The 16750-nt window shown below is 43.7% G+C and overlaps 1 protein-coding gene across 10 annotated transcripts in view; it reads left to right on the forward strand.

Annotated features, from left to right (window-relative positions):
- Window positions 1-30: 30 nt before the first annotated feature.
- Window positions 31-16750, forward strand: part of CNOT6L (CCR4-NOT transcription complex subunit 6 like) — a 35361-nt gene continuing 18641 nt past the window's right edge. For 5 of the 10 annotated variants that reach the window (XM_080619108.1, XM_080619106.1, XM_080619104.1 and 2 more), the window contains exon 1: window positions 2319-2352. The gene's annotated coding sequence lies outside the window, so the exon portion shown is untranslated. Of the gene's footprint in view, window positions 188-1826; window positions 2004-2163; window positions 2353-16750 lie in introns of those variants that run through there. The other 5 variants (XM_080619112.1, XM_080619113.1, XM_080619111.1 and 2 more) reach the window with 3 other exon arrangements.

Here is a 16750-nt window from a genome sequence, read left to right on the forward strand (position 1 = left end):
CCCGCCCCCTCCTCCGTCTCCTCCGCCCTCCGCGCCGCCCGAGCCCCGGCCCCGCGGCTCCGTCCTCGGCCCGGTCCCGCTCCCCGGCGGGCCGCCGCCTGCATGTCGTTGCTGCCCGCCGCCGCCGCCCTGCCGCCGCCCTGCCGCCGCCGCCGCCGGCCCCGCCGCCCCGCCGCGCCGGATGCAGGTGAGTGCCGCGGCCCGACGGAGCCTGGCGGGGCGCGGGGGGGCGGGGAGTGGGCCCGCGCCGCCATGTCGGGCCCCGCCAGCACCGGGGCCAGCACCCGGGGTTGCCGCCGCGGCCTGGGCCGCCCCGCAGCTGCCGCTCTGAACCCTCACGGACACGGATCCGTGTGTACCGGGGCGGGGGGTGCCTGCGGTTTATTTCCGGCGAGGGGCTACCCGGACGGTCCTACCCGTGAGGAGGAAGCGGGGGTCCCTGGAGGCTGGGCCGCGGCGGCTCTGGCATCCGCCCCCTAGTTGCTTTTGGGATGCCAGGTCACCCCATAGCCCAAGGGGGGGGAACTGGGGTGAACCAGGGCCATGGGACAAGCTCTTGGCCTCAGTCCCTTCCGTGTTGGCCAGCATCTCATGGTAGGGCATTCGCCTGGTGACCCCACAGAGGGGCTTGGGGGGTGGTTTTTTGGGAAGGCAAAGGTCTGGACGCTTTTTCCTGGTGCTCCACAGCGATCCCATACGAGGAAGACACGCAGGAATGTCACCTGCAATAAAAGCTGGGCTTCGAGCTCAGGCGGTGGTGCTTGCAGATAAAACAACGCACCTAAACACTGAGTTTTTGTAACAGTTTGGGGCTTGCTTTTTAAAATGAAGTACTCTTGGTAAACATGGCAGAGGGCTTGGTTGCTTCCTGCCTTTCATGGCCAAGTTTTATCTGACCTTCTGAAATCTTTTGGCAAGTAGGGTTTTATCAGGCCGTTTTTGAAACTTTGAATAGGCTGCTAAGCGTTTGCTTTGGGGAGTTACAACTTCTCCTGAGCCAGCCCACTGATAGGAAGTTCAGATGGCCTTGTCCAAGCAGGAGGGTTTGCTACAGTTCATTTCATACCTGTGCCATCCCCTCCCCGTGACACCGAGCACAAACGCACTGTCGTGCATCCAAAAACTAACCTGGAGGGGCAAACACCTCATCCCGAAGTCGCTTGTAGTTACACTTCCATGTAGATGTGGTTGATAATGAAAGTGATGATAATATGTTTATTTTTAGCTCGTGCCATTCCTTTGAGGTGTCTCCCCCCCCTTAAAAAATACATTACTTGTAGCACCAAAGTCTTCCTTGTGATACAACCCAAGGAATTCCTAGAAGCTGTATCCCAATTTGGAGGGCCAAAAAGCTCTGATGAGGGTTGAGCATGGCATTTGAAAGTACAGCACTGCCAGTGATTTTGTTTCACTATCAAAATAGGAAGTGACAGTGAAATTTGTACTGCCAAACATTGCTCTTCTGAAACACAGCCTGCTTCATCCAGACAGACCTTATGTCAGAGCATCAACTCAGGCGTTAAATCTCCTTGCTCCCTGTCTTCAAAGGTGATTGAAGATGACAAAAGCCCTGTTACAGATTGACTGTTCAGTTTAACTGAACAGTGGCAATTTTGCGGTCCTCTGCTGTCTGCTAAACAAATCCTGTTAAACACTTTCAGTTTTGTTCTCTTAGTACTAAAAGCAAGGGCTGTCTGAGTGCTGAAGCACAGCAGAATTTAATTTATTCCATTTCATCTTTTCTTCCTACAGGCACTCTTTCCAGTTCAGTTTGTATATTTAATTGAAGGATAAAGTGCAATGTAAACGGCTGATAGGTATTGCCACATTCCTGAACTAACTTTAGGTTTCTTCCGTCTTTGGAAAGCTGAGGTCCTAGTGTGCCACCAGCACTGAAGTAAGACAACCCATCACCAGACAGTTAGAAAAACAGAGTTTGGCAGCAATATGGAAACCACAGAACTTTGCGCATTCATTTTGGTTGCCGTTGAGTTTCCCACCAGGTCTGTATGGCAAACTTCTGCTGGCACAGCTCTGTCTGCGAGCTCTGTGACGAAGTGTGACCCGTGACTGACATAGCTGTGCCAGCAGAAGTCCCAGCTGTAGAAGCAGTTATCTGCAAAAGTGCACTTTTACTGATACAGCTTGTTTTCGTTTCTAAAGGCTGTTTTTCCATATCATGGTGGCAGTGCTGCTGCCAGTAAAGCACCACGCTCTGGGGATGTAGTGTAATCATTTAGTTGCCTGGCTTGGAAGGGACGACTGATCAAGTTTATTTTCTGTGCATGGCTCTCCTCTTCCCATCCACTGTCTGTAGGAGTTCACATTTGCAGTGAGAACTCTCTCCTGGAAGTAAGTGATATTGTGGCTACTACTTGTTTTCTTTCCCTCTGAAGGTATTTATAAAACTTCCATTTCATGTGATAAGCTGGTATTTTATTTATTTTTTTTTCACCATGGGGACTGTAGTGGTTTTTCAGTAACAATCTTGGTTTTGCAAAAAGGGAGGCAGGCTTTTGATCGAGTTTTCCCAGTGCAATAATATTTAAGTCTTCACACCAGTTTTACATGAGACAAGCAAGAAAATGATCCCAAGGTGTGTGCAGAATCTGGTAGTAAAATAAAAAGGCACCACTAGAGAAAAAATAATTTGTTTCCACACCGGATAAGTCTTTATTTAATTTAAATCTATAATACCAAGAAGAAAAACTTACATTTAGGTAGATCATAGTAGCTACTGTCTTTTTTTGTTCAGAGACGATGTACACAACTGGGGAGGTGTATTTCTTTTTTCTTGTTATTAAAACCTTTCTGGGGCCATTCTGTTTTTAAGTGGTAAAATTGCCCCTCAGTTACGTGAATAATTGTAGTGTAAACTTTTTTTTCACCACTCATTAAAAAGATACTGCTTAAATCTGCTTTAATCTGCTGGTCACTTTTGGGTTATTTGAGTTTAAAAGAGGAGATAAATACAAATAAATGGCTTGCTTGCTATTTATTGAAAAGAGCTTTTGTGATGCCAGAAGGGCCCTTGAGGCACTGGATGCAACCTCATTCGCAGAATCCTGAGAAAGCAAATGTGACAGTGGAGCATATTTGTTTGGGAGCATAAGATGGCATTTGGGAAAAAATTAAAAAAATAAGTTAAAATATCTCTTAGGCATATTTAAACTCAGGAGGATTTGCTGTGGATTTACCACTTTAGAGCATTAAATACTAAGCCTCTCGTAATAATGTTTTTTTCCCCAGATTCAGTGCTTTTCTTGATGACAGGCTGTAATCAAGGCTTGGGTGCTTGTTGCTTGCTTTCTGCAGTTTATCAGAGCATTTCTCCTGTCTCAGACAGATTTGCTATCACCAGAAAGATACAGATAGCTCTCCTCTACATTTGTCTGTGTCCCCTGGTGGTGGCTCAAGCTGAGGGAGTGAGGTGACTTTAATGCTGTACTTAGCTTGTTCAGGACAGCTGTCAGGTCTTCCACTGCTGTGGAAAGCTGTGTAAAAACCCTGACTAAATCTGTGAGCTGTGCTTTTTCCGCCTTTTATCAGGTTATCAGCTAACGTGTGTGTCAAAACATACAGCACACTGTCTCAATGGTGCAGCTATCCCAGCTGAGCCGACTGAACTTTGCCAGTGCCGGAAGGGGAAGTGCTGCATTGCTCCCGGCCCTGCCATGCATCGGACCCTGTGCTGAGCCACTTTTGCTCACTAACCTGACAGCAAATAAATAAACAGAGCAGGAGGTGGAGGCTGCAGGACATCCACGTGTTTTTAAAATGTTGGTTCTTAGATCAGCAATGTAACTCACCTTTTGATTAGTTCTTTGGGTTTCAGTGGTATGCCCGTACAGCTTCTCCATCTCACCTGTAATGATAAAAAAAAAAGAGACCGTCTTGGAATGTTTGTTTATCTTTACTCAGTGTCAATGTTCCTCAAATTCTCTTGCTCCCCTTCCCCATCTTAAAAGGCTTGTGCATCTCAGGTCCACATCAGCAGATTCGCACATGTACTCCCACCTCAAGACCACCCAAATAAAGATCAAACAGTTCATAGAGGTCAAAGTAAATCCTGAAGTATACCCCACAGGAGATGGCCAAGAGACTTTCTATGCACAGGATTTACTGGATCCATTTGTGCCTCTTTCAGGAGTGCTTTGGAATAAATCTCAGAGAAAGTTGCAGAGAGACTCCATGAAAGGTCTTTAGCTGAACACACTGACTGGCTTTGTTTGAAGCTTGGTAAATTCATAACAGGGCTTTGTGATACCTTCCTGTAATGGCAAGGTACTGGGTGGGAGTTGGTTTCTGTTATTTGGGGAAAAACTTCTCTCTTAGAGTTGAAAACAAGAAAAAAATCCACAAAACCCCCCAAACAAACCAACCCCTGAAACTCCCAAAAAAACCTCAACCCAAACTGATAGTACTCTGAATACAAGAGAACACTGGAAGAAAATCTCTCCAGAAAAGTTACTCTGGAATCCTGTTTAGACAAACCATGCGTACAGTTGCTTGCACATCTCCCTAAAGAGGATCAAGTAACTTAACAGTGTTTAGCCACTACCAGAAAGCTTTCCCTCCAGGGTTTGAGAGGTGGTCATTGAAAATATCATTCAAGGTAGGCAGAAATACATGATATGAGGCAGAAATGCATTGCATGATGTACTACAAGAAACAAATTTCATCCCTTTCAACAGAAGATATTAAACCAGTGCTGGTAAAAATGCTCCAAGATGAAGAAGCAGCAGCTCTCAACATTTTTAGCTACAACTCACTTGTAGTGAGTGAACACAGATTTTGGAAGCTGTAGGAAGTCAGCACCTGTGGCTAAGGAGTAGAACCCCATTTAGCCATTGTGTGTCATGCACACAAGTAACTAATGCTTGTAACCTCCATGTGTACACAAGGCACAGATAAGGCTGTGTGTGTTCACCCTCACTTCGGTATTTCCTGATGTAAATGATTAATAGTGCTTTATGCTTGCACGGGATTGTGACTGTTTCTGCTTGGCATTTAGCTAAATGGTTTATTGTCTTTCACATTCCGCTTGCCTGTAAGGGAGCTTTATGTTTTCTCTGAGAAAGGTATATAAAATGAGATTAAAAGGGACTGCAGATTTCGTTGGATATGAAGTCTGATATAGGTGCGTATTTTAAATGAAGTTAACGCCATGTGGACGTTGCCTGCAGGCAGATTTACAACACAGTCCTATTAACAAAGGTGTTCAGACTGTCTGTGCCATCAGCAGAGAAATGAAATACTTTTCCCCTCTTTGTCAAAACTGAAAACGTTGGGGAAAGTGAAACTTCCACTTCGAGCACAACAGTGAGAGTAGGGCCTGAGGAAAGAGGAAGAGGAAGGGTTTTCCCTCTGCCTCGCTGCCCAAAGCAAATATAGGCTTGCTTGTGACAGTGATGGTTAAAAATGGCAGTGTCAAAAGTAGTGGTCTCAGGCTCAGAACAGCAGCAGGGCCACCTGCCTCCAATTCGAGCACGTTCACTTGGGGGAAAAGTCTAGGAATATAGATGACAACCCAATGATGGGTCTTCAGAAGGGTGTTCGTTTTGGGTTTCCCTCCCCCATTTGCAGCTTGAGGACTAGTAAATCTTTGTTTACAGTCACCAAGGGACTAAATCCTTCAGAGCACCCTACCATCATCCCTGCTGTTGTGAATCAGGATTATTCCTTACCCTAAAGAAAACCTATTGTGCCCTCAGCTAGGAGCAGCAGGAATTTTTATGGCTGGGAAACTACTGGAGGCACCTCTCCTTGAAGAGCCAGTGGGCCTTTGCCCCTCCAAAGTTAGGCACCTACCTGTGGTCTCCAGAGGCCTGCACTGGAAAGGGGAATGTAAACCAGATCTCCTGCCTAAGGGTCCTTTATCCTGGCCACAAATCCTTCTATGACTGCTACTGCAAGTCAACAGCTCCTCAGTCTCCTATTTACAACCATGTGAAACAAAAAACCACAATTAAACTATCTTAAATGTTTTTAAAGGCAAAAAATATTCATGGGCTGAAGCAGCTCTGCAAGTTGCAGAAGAGAGGAATGTTCAGCCTTGCATGGCTATGGAGGGAGGTTTTGTTGTCTGCAGGCAGGGAGGAGAAGGTCTCCTCGGGAGAAACAAGGGGGAAAAGTGATTGCCTTCTGCTTTAGCAATACACATGCCACAGCTCATAGCTACAGAGAGAAGGGATATGTAGCCTTCACCTTGTGGAGTCCTGGTATTGAAAAGGGAGGCTTCCCTACTTAAGAAATGGCTTTGCTTTTATTCTTAAGACATTTTGACAACTCCAGAAACATGCCTTACTGACAGATAGCTTTGAAAAGGTGGGGTTTTTTTGGGGGGCTGTTAAGCAAAGTTTTGTAAATGCTGAGATATGTGCCTTTTAGGTGAATTTGAGACCCAGAAAACTTCTTTTTTTCCTGGAGTGCCTGCTCTGACACCAGCTGAAACAACCTCTTCAGCGAGTTTCTTCTCCAAGTGAGGGACCTGAACCTCACATAGGGAGCAATAGTGCAAAGTAACCTCCTCTTCCTTTTTCCCCTTTTTGCTTTGGTGTCAGAGTTCATTGAACTTTTTTTTTTTAGTTTATCAGATTTCACAAGTACAAAGATAACTACATAAAACAACTGCTTTTGGTCAAGCTGTTAATAACAGTCAGGATTTGTACATTGTGCTCAAGCGTGCTGTTTATCCTTTAGGGCAGCTGAATGAATTGATTGGGTAGTTTCCCCATTGCTTTTAAGGAATGCTTCCATCTGAACATCTTTGTGCCTTCTAATCACAAATAAGTTTTGCTTTTTTTTTTTTTCCTTCCTAAGAGATTGTCCTGGTTTAGCTGCTAAACCAGGACAGAGATCAGTCTGGAGGTTCTGTCAGAAGGCTCTGGCTTGGCTTTAAGTATGTAGAAAGAGAAGCACGTTGAGGATTTCCTTCTGCACGTTTTTAGGTGTTAACTTTTCTGTGTGCTAGAGGAAAACTGAGAAAACAGGGAAGTGGAAAGCATACTTTGTGTGCTTTGCTGGATATTATCATCCTGTGTTTTGTAAACAGCAGAGTGGAGAGGTCCTGCAGGTTTTTGTGTTTTCAGCTATATGGCCTGCAGCCCTTCTTGCTCCTGGTGCTTAGCACTAAGATTTTGTGGCCTAAAAAGTTATTTGGAAGCTTCAAAGGAAAGGCCCTCTTCAAGCACTCAAGATAAATTTGTCTCTTCCATGGAAGCTAGGGAGTTTGCTCTTGGGAGTGGAGATGAACACACACCCCAGACTTGCTTGCCATATGTACTTGTGTGAGATCAGTAAGCTTCCAAATGGCACAAATGTGGTATATATCCCTCAAATAAATGTCTTTTATCTTGAGTCAGCTTAACATGTGGAGAATATCCTTCGTTTTTCTTGTTGCTTCAAAGGGAAGCATGAGAGTTGTCACCCAGTCATCCATGGGGAGGAACATGGATAGGAACCAGTACCAGCACTAGGACACTGCCAGCATTTCCCAGCCTTTTGGAAAGGGTTGGTTCACTTGCTTCTTGTCAGAGCATGTATTGGTATGCACATATGACATGGTCTGCTGCAAAACAGAACTTCCTGCTGATACAGATAGGAGACTTCAAACTGATCTGCAAGGGATTTAAAAGCAGAACAGTTGTCAGAAACTGTACTCTCCAGGTAAAAGAAAACACTCTTCTTTGCATTTTCTTACACTCATGGAACTTGCAGCTCCAGGCAGGAAAAGGCCAAATGGAGCAATAGTTCCAGAAGACTGGTTACTGCTTCCTCTAACACTTATAATTCAATTTATATTTATTCTGTTACATGAATTTAAAACTGGCCCTGGAAGTGGGAAAGAGCTAGCACAGGATGAATTATACACCCAGCAGAAATTTCCACTTGTGAACGCCTTTCCTCTAATCCGTTTTTGTTTTGGAAAGTTAAGAAAGCAAAGGGAAAACGGGGCTAGACAACTTCTCACATACCAGAATACAGCCAACAAGTGCCAGGAAGAGTCAGGTTCAGCTTGTCAGATGGCCCTTAGCTTGTATTTTTACCTTTACCTTGTCTTGTACCTGTGCAATGATCCTTTTGCTTCTCCTCCTCAGTCGGGAGCAAAAGATTGTAAAGGAGTGGATAAATTCTGAATATTCTGAGTGCATGAGGGGAGCGGATGTATTAAGTATTTGAGACCTGTGGATAGGAAGTTTGGGGATTTTTTTACAGTACTAAGATCTCTTTGAAATGTCTCAGATGACAAGGTTATGTAGCCTTTTTGAAGACTTACTTAGAAAAGTCTTAAGTGAGGCTATGACCTTAGGATGCCTGTTTCCTCCTTTGATGTGTTTTTTGGTGTATGGTATGACTTGAGAACTGCACAATGATTAGTCCTGTGATGAACTTCATGTAAAGATGGAGCCGTTCCATTTTAAAGAGATAGCCACTTATTTCATGGCAGCTGCAAGTATGGACAAAGCAACCCTGGATGTGTATAGGGGGAGATGAGTATAACTCAGAAGAATTTTCTACTTGGAAAATTATGTGTTTCAAAACCTCAAGCTGTCAACAGTGCTGCAGCATTCCTGAATCCGTACCTTCCTCTTCCACATAGCCACTGTGCCTGTGCTCTTACTTTAGACACTGTTTCTGTAAAGCAGCAGTGTGCATGCTACCCAGTGGTGAGTGATGCTTGCCGTGACCAGGGCTTTGCCCGTAGTTCTCTTATTTGACTTTTAGAGCTCACTATCTAGTTTGCAGGTTTATACAGTGCTTCGTGTTGAGAGTACTTGGACCCTCATTGCCTTGAAAGCAAGTGTCAGGTCTGCAGCTCTTCCAGTGGTGCCCTGTGGTGTGCATAACTCTGTATCAACAATGCAGGACCATGATCAAAACTCCGCATGACATGGAGGAAGGGAGGACCACAAGGAAGCCTTTGCAAACACCAACATTAGGGTACTCCTGAATTAACTCCTCACCTGCTAGCATCTTTAGAAATAACAGAAAACTGACCTGTTTAAAGAACTTCAGGAAAAATTGTCAAAGGTATTCCTTGGTTTGGTAATACACACGCTTTAGATGAAATCCCTTCAAGTGGCTGAACAGAGGAATCCACCCAGGTCAACCTGCCTTCTGGCACAGGAACAAGTGCAATTCATACCAGCTCTTGGCCGTGCCCCCTGACAACTAATGTATACCTCACGGTTTGTTCTTGTATGGCTTGCTTCACTCTAATAAACTAAATATTACATCAGTCCTTCTGGGCAACAGAATTAACATGCTGCTAATGTTGGTTGAGAGTGTTGCTCCACTGGGTAGCAGCTTGACCCTCTGGAGACTGCAGCTTTTGCGTGCCTTGTTGCGGGCATCTTTCACAGATGCCCATAGTTTAGCTTCCAGATATTCACATCTTGCTTTTCTGCTGGAGGTACATTTCCTGGTCCCCACAGAGATTGTCTTGGGCTGTTGTTGTAGTTTCTCATTTTTCACCTTGCTGGAATGTAGCTAGAAAAGTCTTTGCTACTCATCAGCATGGATTTTAAAACTAGATCTAGTATTTGGAAGTTGAAGTATCTGTAATTGCACATAGGAGAGATTTGGACAATCAGATACAGAAGCAGCTGAACTAACTGTCTTTCAGTATCCAAATAATATGCTTTTTTCAGGCTATCAGGCATGCTTTTTTACTTCTTTGATTAAAGAAGTAAAGTACATTTAAATATACGCTACTGAGAAAGGGGTTTATGCCTATAAACTGCTTTATTTAAAGAGATCCCTTTTCTTTCTCCTCCTCTTCTGAGCATACAAGCCCAGCTACTTTGAGCACTAATGCAGCATCTTGTGGCTTGTTGAAACTGAGCTGTAATATGAAAATGTTAATTTATTGTGCCAGCAATTGCAAAACAGTTTCCACTGTTGGTGTGTACTTTTTCCTCTGGCCTTTATTTTTTAACTCCTCCTTTCATAATCTTGAGCTTTGGCACATCCAGACCTACCTGTAGTTGAACAGGGCAGGCCTTGTACATTTAAAGCTATCTGAAGTAAGTTTTATGGTGGCAGATTTCCCTGTTATTAATTATTGCCGCAAAAAACCTCCAGATTGTGAGCAATAAGCTGGCCATTATCTGTCTATCATACAGGGAGAGCAGCTGAAGTGCTGCTAGGCTTTGCTTATTTTGTTCAAGTGTTGGCAGCCTACTGCTGAAAGAGTGAGATAGCACTGTAGCTTTGGAAATAATCTCATTTGTTCTTTTCTCCTAGCACAGACTTTGAAGGATGAAAGGTTATTGATGATTCGAACTGTATCTTAAGGAAAGAAAGAAGTGTTCCTTGAGAAGTCAGCTTCCAAGTTGCTGCAGTGGTGTGTGTGGATTAATAATTTTAGTGTAGCTTTGCTTAGAAAACAGGTCGATAGCTGACTTCTCTCCAGTTATTGATCCTGAGGAGTTGAATGAGACAAGGTGTTGGCTTGAGACAACCTGAACAGGGTCTTTATCATTTCTAAGCGAGTGACTGAATGAGCCAAGGTGTTGGATTAGGCTTGTCAATAAAACAGCTCTTTTCCTTGAGGCTCAGAGGGATGCTTGCACACTACACCACTTCATGCTCACTCAGTTCTTGGTGTTGAGAGTTTTCCATCTCCCAGGTCCTATTGGTGTCAAACTGGTATTAGGAAAACCTCCTGCTTTAAGTTGCAGCTGCACTTGGCTGCTTCTCTTCTGTGCCTGCAGCCCAGGACAGCGTTTTGTCTTGATGCTTCCTACTGATCCAGCACCAGCTGCTGCCTTCCCCAGACTCCCAGTGACTGCAGTTCTTAATCCTTTAAACCCCTCTGTCCTGTATCTCATTAAAAGACCAGTGCTCTCCAGGGGATGGGACAGCTTTTGAAATGGGTCAGTTCTTTGAACTAGAGGGGAATACTTGTGTAAATATATCTACTCTTTACATGATCCCTTTGGAGGCTTCTGATTAGATTTATTTACAGGCTGCCTGTTCAAACTCTTCTTGCCCTATAATAGACCCCTTGTATGCGTTTCTGTTAAGCAGAGCTTTGTTCTTGAGGAGCTACCTGCCCTGTGTTTGCATGTAAGCTAGCCCTTAAGAGCTCCTTTGGAAGCAGGCATTATAAAAGGCATCTGCAGACAAAGGCAGGTTATTACTCTATGACTTGATGGAGATATTCAAGAGTTGTCACATATGCAACTAGGAGTAATAGGCTTTCAAACATTCTTCTGGTTCTTTTGGAGCAAGGACTGTAATGTTAACTAAGTGCATAAATCAAAAATAACTACTGCTACATAGTATTTTCATGTAGTAAATAGTTCAGCTGTTCTTGTAAGTGGGGGTGTGACATGGAGGAAAGGGAAGGGTGGAAACCTGGATATTCTTGTGTCACCTGTGATTTAGGAAAAGACTCTACATTTAGAGGAGATGAGGGAACAGGGGGAAATAACTAGTGGGTGTATGTCAGTAGGACAATTAGCATTTCCATCAAGCTAGTGCCAGTTGGCTCTACAATTAGTCGAATACAGCTCGTTCCTCCCTTCCCACTCCTCCCCCTTGGCTTTTGCTCTGTTTCTCCAAGGTTTGCTTCTGTGACTTTCCCATACTTTTCTGAGCTTCTGCGGTCTTTGCTGAAGTGATGTCATGAAGCCCTCTGCAACCCTACTGCCACTGAATTCACAACCAGCTGTAGGTTCTTGGTTACCTCTTGCATTTCACTATTCCCACTCCAACTTGTATTTCACCGTGCTTGAGCTTGTGCCGGATGTCAGGACAGGCAGAGGAGGCACAAAACCTTGCAGGATGTGGTGGCTGAGCATCACTGCAGCTGGTCGTACATCTTGTTTTGCTTGCCTTACAGGGGTTTGACAGCACATGAGCAGCATTGGTGTGCCAGGCATAGGCAGTTCCTTACTGGACTTAGTTAAGGTACAGGGACTCCCTTTGTACAAGAGCCTCCAGTGGAACCTTCTGAGCTGCTGCACCTCTCGATGAAGAACTTGCTAATGAGCAAAGATTGGATTTTCTGTGAAACTGAACATGCAAAGCTTAAATAGCCTCCTCTTGCTGAGCCTAATCTAAGTACCACATGGAATGAGAACTAGAGCAAAGCTTGGACAAGTTCCATCATATTGTTGCCGTGCTTGCTGTTGACATGTCCTTTTCACCACACTTCTCTGTTCACTAGCTGGATTGCATGAGTGAAATCCTGCATGCAGTTTCACACAGGGTTGCCGCCACTTTGGTAAAGACTGCAACACTTCCCAAATTGTCAACCAAGCTGATGAAGCAGTAATGCTTTTTTCCCAACCCTGAAGTTACTCTGTGAAGATACCTCCTGCCTGTGCAACCTTGTTCATAACCTGATGGATGGCTTTCCCTTGACTATGGCAAAGATAAAATTTTGCCAGGCAGGGGCAGCACCATAGTAAGAGTCTGTCCCTTCTGCTTCTCAGCACAAACATGCTTCCTGACCACTTACAGCTTCAAGGAACAGCATTTCATCTTCTGACCATCAGTATAGAGATCCCACTACTTAGGTCTTCTGACTTGTGCTCATTTTACTTACATGAGTTGCAATACAAATCTGTAGTCCTTGAAGGAGAAATGCCTTGTCATAGGTACAAGGACAGACTGTGAGAATTACTTCTGAAGCTTATTTTGTTGAAATATCTTCCACATCTAGTATTTGTCTTGATCATGGAAAAGAGATGGCAGTTTTATTAAAACATTAAGCTTGCAATATGCATGAAGATTCCCTAAAAGTTTCAAGTTGAGGAATTTCAGTACTGAACCTAAGAGTAACAAAGATGCCTTACTAAAGCAGGTTTGGTTTTAGATGCATGACTGATGTGGTTCAAGAAAAGCCCCTTATTACCTTGCTGTATTTTGAAATGCATTAGCAGGTGAGAAGAGTGCGAGCCGAAGTATTTTTCTAACAGCATTACAGGAGTAAGTTGTACTTGTGGACTTCATTTGTTGCTAGCTCTGGGGTGCCAACCTTGAAATTTTAATTGTTACTCCTTAGAGTTAATACTGACTTCAAATTTTATCCTTTGCCTTGCGATTTATTTCCACTTGCTGCTTAAGTATTCTGTCTTGATAGGATGCCTGTATCCAAGTAGTCTCTATTTACCCACTTTGATTATACTTTCCTTAAAGATTGTTTGTAATCTCAGTATTGGGAAATGACAGTAAGAAACCAGTTATTTTCTCTTCTTAATAAAAGAAAAAAAACCATGTTGAGGCATTTTTGTTTCACTGATAATCTCTATTCCCAGTCAGGTTACTTGGAATAAGAAATTGGAAGGAGGCAGTACCTTTGTTGGCGGACTTACAGTGTGTGTTAAACTCTTGGTAGAGACAACGTATGCAGAGGTGGTTGAACATGTTCCTGCAGGAAAGCACAATGAAGAAAACTCAGATCCAAACAAGAGACTGTCAGAATTCCCCATGCATATTTTCTTTCTTGTATATATACACTAAATACTCTATGATATACTAGTTTACCTTACGCTAACACATATATACACATCCTAGTATTAGTTTTAAATCCCTTTAACAATCAACTTTATTTTCTTGAACTTCATCGCCCCAAAGTACTCCAAGTCAGTTTTTGTATTTGTGGGTATTGGCTGTACTTTCCCTTCTCCTTTGGGGAGCCAAAATGGAGAGACTTGTCATGCACTCATAAAAACAGAGCACACTTATTGCAGAGGAACAGCCTTCCTCTCCTCCCTTTGCAACCATTTAGCCCTGTTTTCAAAATGCATAGAGAAAAAAGGCTCTGTTTTCCAGCTTGTGGTCCAGCTTTCCAACGTTAAGTAACATGTGCCTGTGTGTATACATGGGCACGCACATGCTCTGGCCTCGTCAGCGAGCTGGATTTTTAATTCCTGGGAGGGATCACCGTATGGAAGCGGATGGACAGTAAGCTGTTACTGCGCAGGGGAAGGAGGAATGATTCAGGACAGTCTGCTGGATGGTTTTCAAAATGCTTTGGCAGTTTGACTCATCTATATACAGAGGCTGGGAAAAAAAAATCACAAAGAATGTCACTCCGCTGGAGGCGAGGATTTTGAGTTGTGCCAACACATCCATGAACTGAAGCAGGATGAAGTTGCAGCTCTTTTCTATTTGCTTCCTTGTTAGAAACAAACAATTCATTTATGCATTGAGGTATGGAAGAACTTAAGTGGAACAACATGTTATAGTCACTGTAATTTAAGAAATATGTCTTGTACCTCCCTAGGGAAGGGACTGGTCATTATTTTGCAGCAGTTTTGACCCCTCCAGCTTTGAAGCCCTCCTGCAACACAGATGCCAGATAATCTGGACAGCTTTGAGCAGGCTTTCTCTTCCCATTGAACATACGTTAATCCTTCTGCTTGATGGGGGATATTTGCCTTCGAAAGAAGAGATCTGACTTTATTAAAAATGGTAGTGATGCATTTAATCTCTCACAACAACCCTGAGATAGTTACTTTGGTGTGTTTGGGTGTGCTGCGTAATGAAAGAGATTTCTTATGTTCACAGCTGCTGTTGATTTCCCCCACCCATACAAGAAAAATTACACTATGAGTTAAGAAATTTCCTAATCCCTAGCATGGTGTCCTTTCTTCTCTTGTCATGTGGGTGCAACTTGTAAGGCTGCTTTCAGCTTCTCTGTAAGAAAAGTCACAGTTTATATTTCATATTGCTAACTGCATCCTCCCTATCTCACATTCTCCATACATATATAACTTGAGATCTTCTTAGATAGATAAGCACAAAAGAGCAGTGCTCTTTTCTGTTGTTACCTGGTTGTCTGAAACTCTGAAGTATGCAGAAGCTTCTGTTGTTTGCTGCCCAAAAAAATGAGTCTTCAGAGTAAAAGCCTGTGGTACGGCCTGATACCTCAAAACTTTAACACTCTTTACCCCTTCAGTAGCTACATTATTCTTTTTCGGGGGGGGGGGGGGGCTTTAATTACCAGTGTGCCCTATACACAAAAGCCAGCAAATACAGCAGCATATAAAAACAAGCTTGTAAAAAAACCAGCCACAAACCTCCTGCTTGCAGCCCTTCCAAACCAAATACTCTCTCCCTAACCCTTTTCATATACAGCTGAACTAGAGCTGCTTAAGTTCACCTGGGATCATACTTAGGGTTTCAGCTGAGTAACCCTGTGATGTCGGGATGGACTTGGAGCCAAAGAGTTGGTGCATAAGCATGACATTGTTAGGAACCCTCAGATCTCCAAGTTTGTGCAGAACTTCCTTTCTTACTAATGCACTGATGTTCTCATATTCAGGTTTTCTTTAATTTCCACAATATCAAGGTCATACTATTGACGTTTACATGGTTAGATCTGTAGTGGAGAGCAGGTTTTAGCAGGGGTTAGCTGATTGAGAGAACTCAGTGTAGGTCCCTGAAGACTGAGCAAAAATAGGTTGGGATTTTTGGATACTGGTTTAGTTTCAGGACAAGCAGAGGGGGCGATGGGAACGATAGAAGTTGGGAACCAAGGCAGAATTCATTTTTGCTTCAAAAAAAAAATACTTGTGGTGTCTTTCAAGTCTTGCTCAATGTTGTGCAGTAAAAAAGAAAGAAATAAAGTATATTTGACTTGTTTTCCCCTTTCTGTAACTGTGGAAATGACACTGATGCTCGTTTGAGTCAATACTATTTCAAAATAATTATAAAGTGACTAATACCTGAAAAATCTGCATGCTGTTTGACTCGCAGTTCAGGGCTTGTTTCATCGGAAGGCTTTTGACTGCCACAAATTGCTTTAAATTGGCAGAGCACTTCTCATAACAAGCAATATTTCAGCATAATTCAATTGGGTTCCCTGCCAATGAGGAAATTGTAATCCTGAAGCTTTTTGATGGTGTCACCTGGTCAGTGGTCATCTCTTGGCCTGTGGGCAGGTATGGATGAGTGTGGGGTGACTCAGGTTGTCCAACCACCACAGTTTTTTTAATACTTCCTCACCAGGCCCTGGGATGTTTGTCCAACTTCTGCCTCAGTGTGAGCAGTGAAGGATCTGGCAATGGGAATGCCAAGCCCTGCTCTCGTTTCCAGCAAGGCTGCTTGGCAGCTGGAGGAGACCGCAGCTGTTTCAAAGCTTTGAATTGATGTGTGTGTGACAGCAAGGACCCCTGGCTGGACTGAACCCTCCTGAGCTGTTAGTCATCTGAGCCTGGCTTGCGATGAAATAGCGAGCAGGAGCCCTAACAATCTCCCGCTTGCTTTTTGAGCTAGAAATGCACCTTGAGAAGCCCATAGGAAGCAACCACAGCCAAAGCTTTTTGTCAACAGTATGCAGGGCAAACAGGAGATTCAGTATGCAGAAACTGAAATTTAAAGCTCTCTGTGTCTGATACTAACATGGTATCATGCTGTGGAAAACAAGAATGCAAAGGACTTGGTAAGCACAGCATATTTCACAAAGCGCTCACCCAAATGCTGCTGCTGGGTATTGGACACCAAAGTTTGACATGTCCTAGGTCCAGATGTGGTGGAAGTACAGATTGTTTTAAGATGTGACAGATTAAAAAGCTAAGTGAAGACTCATCCTGTGTCGGTTCAAAGTCTTAAAGATCAAAAAAACTCCCTTCTGCCATAAACCCTTAATCCTTTGTTGGTATTCTGCTTGATTTCCACTGAGCTTTTAGGTTTCCCCTTGTAATCTGCAGGCTGCCTTAAAGATGAGATAAATATTGCCATGTAACAAAATCTCATTTTCTGTTAAAGGATCATTGCAGGTAGCCCTGTG

The sequence above is a fragment of the Psittacula echo genome (assembly GCF_963264785.1).
Source record: "Psittacula echo genome assembly, chromosome: 1".
Taxonomy (NCBI): Eukaryota; Metazoa; Chordata; class Aves; order Psittaciformes; family Psittacidae; genus Psittacula; species Psittacula echo.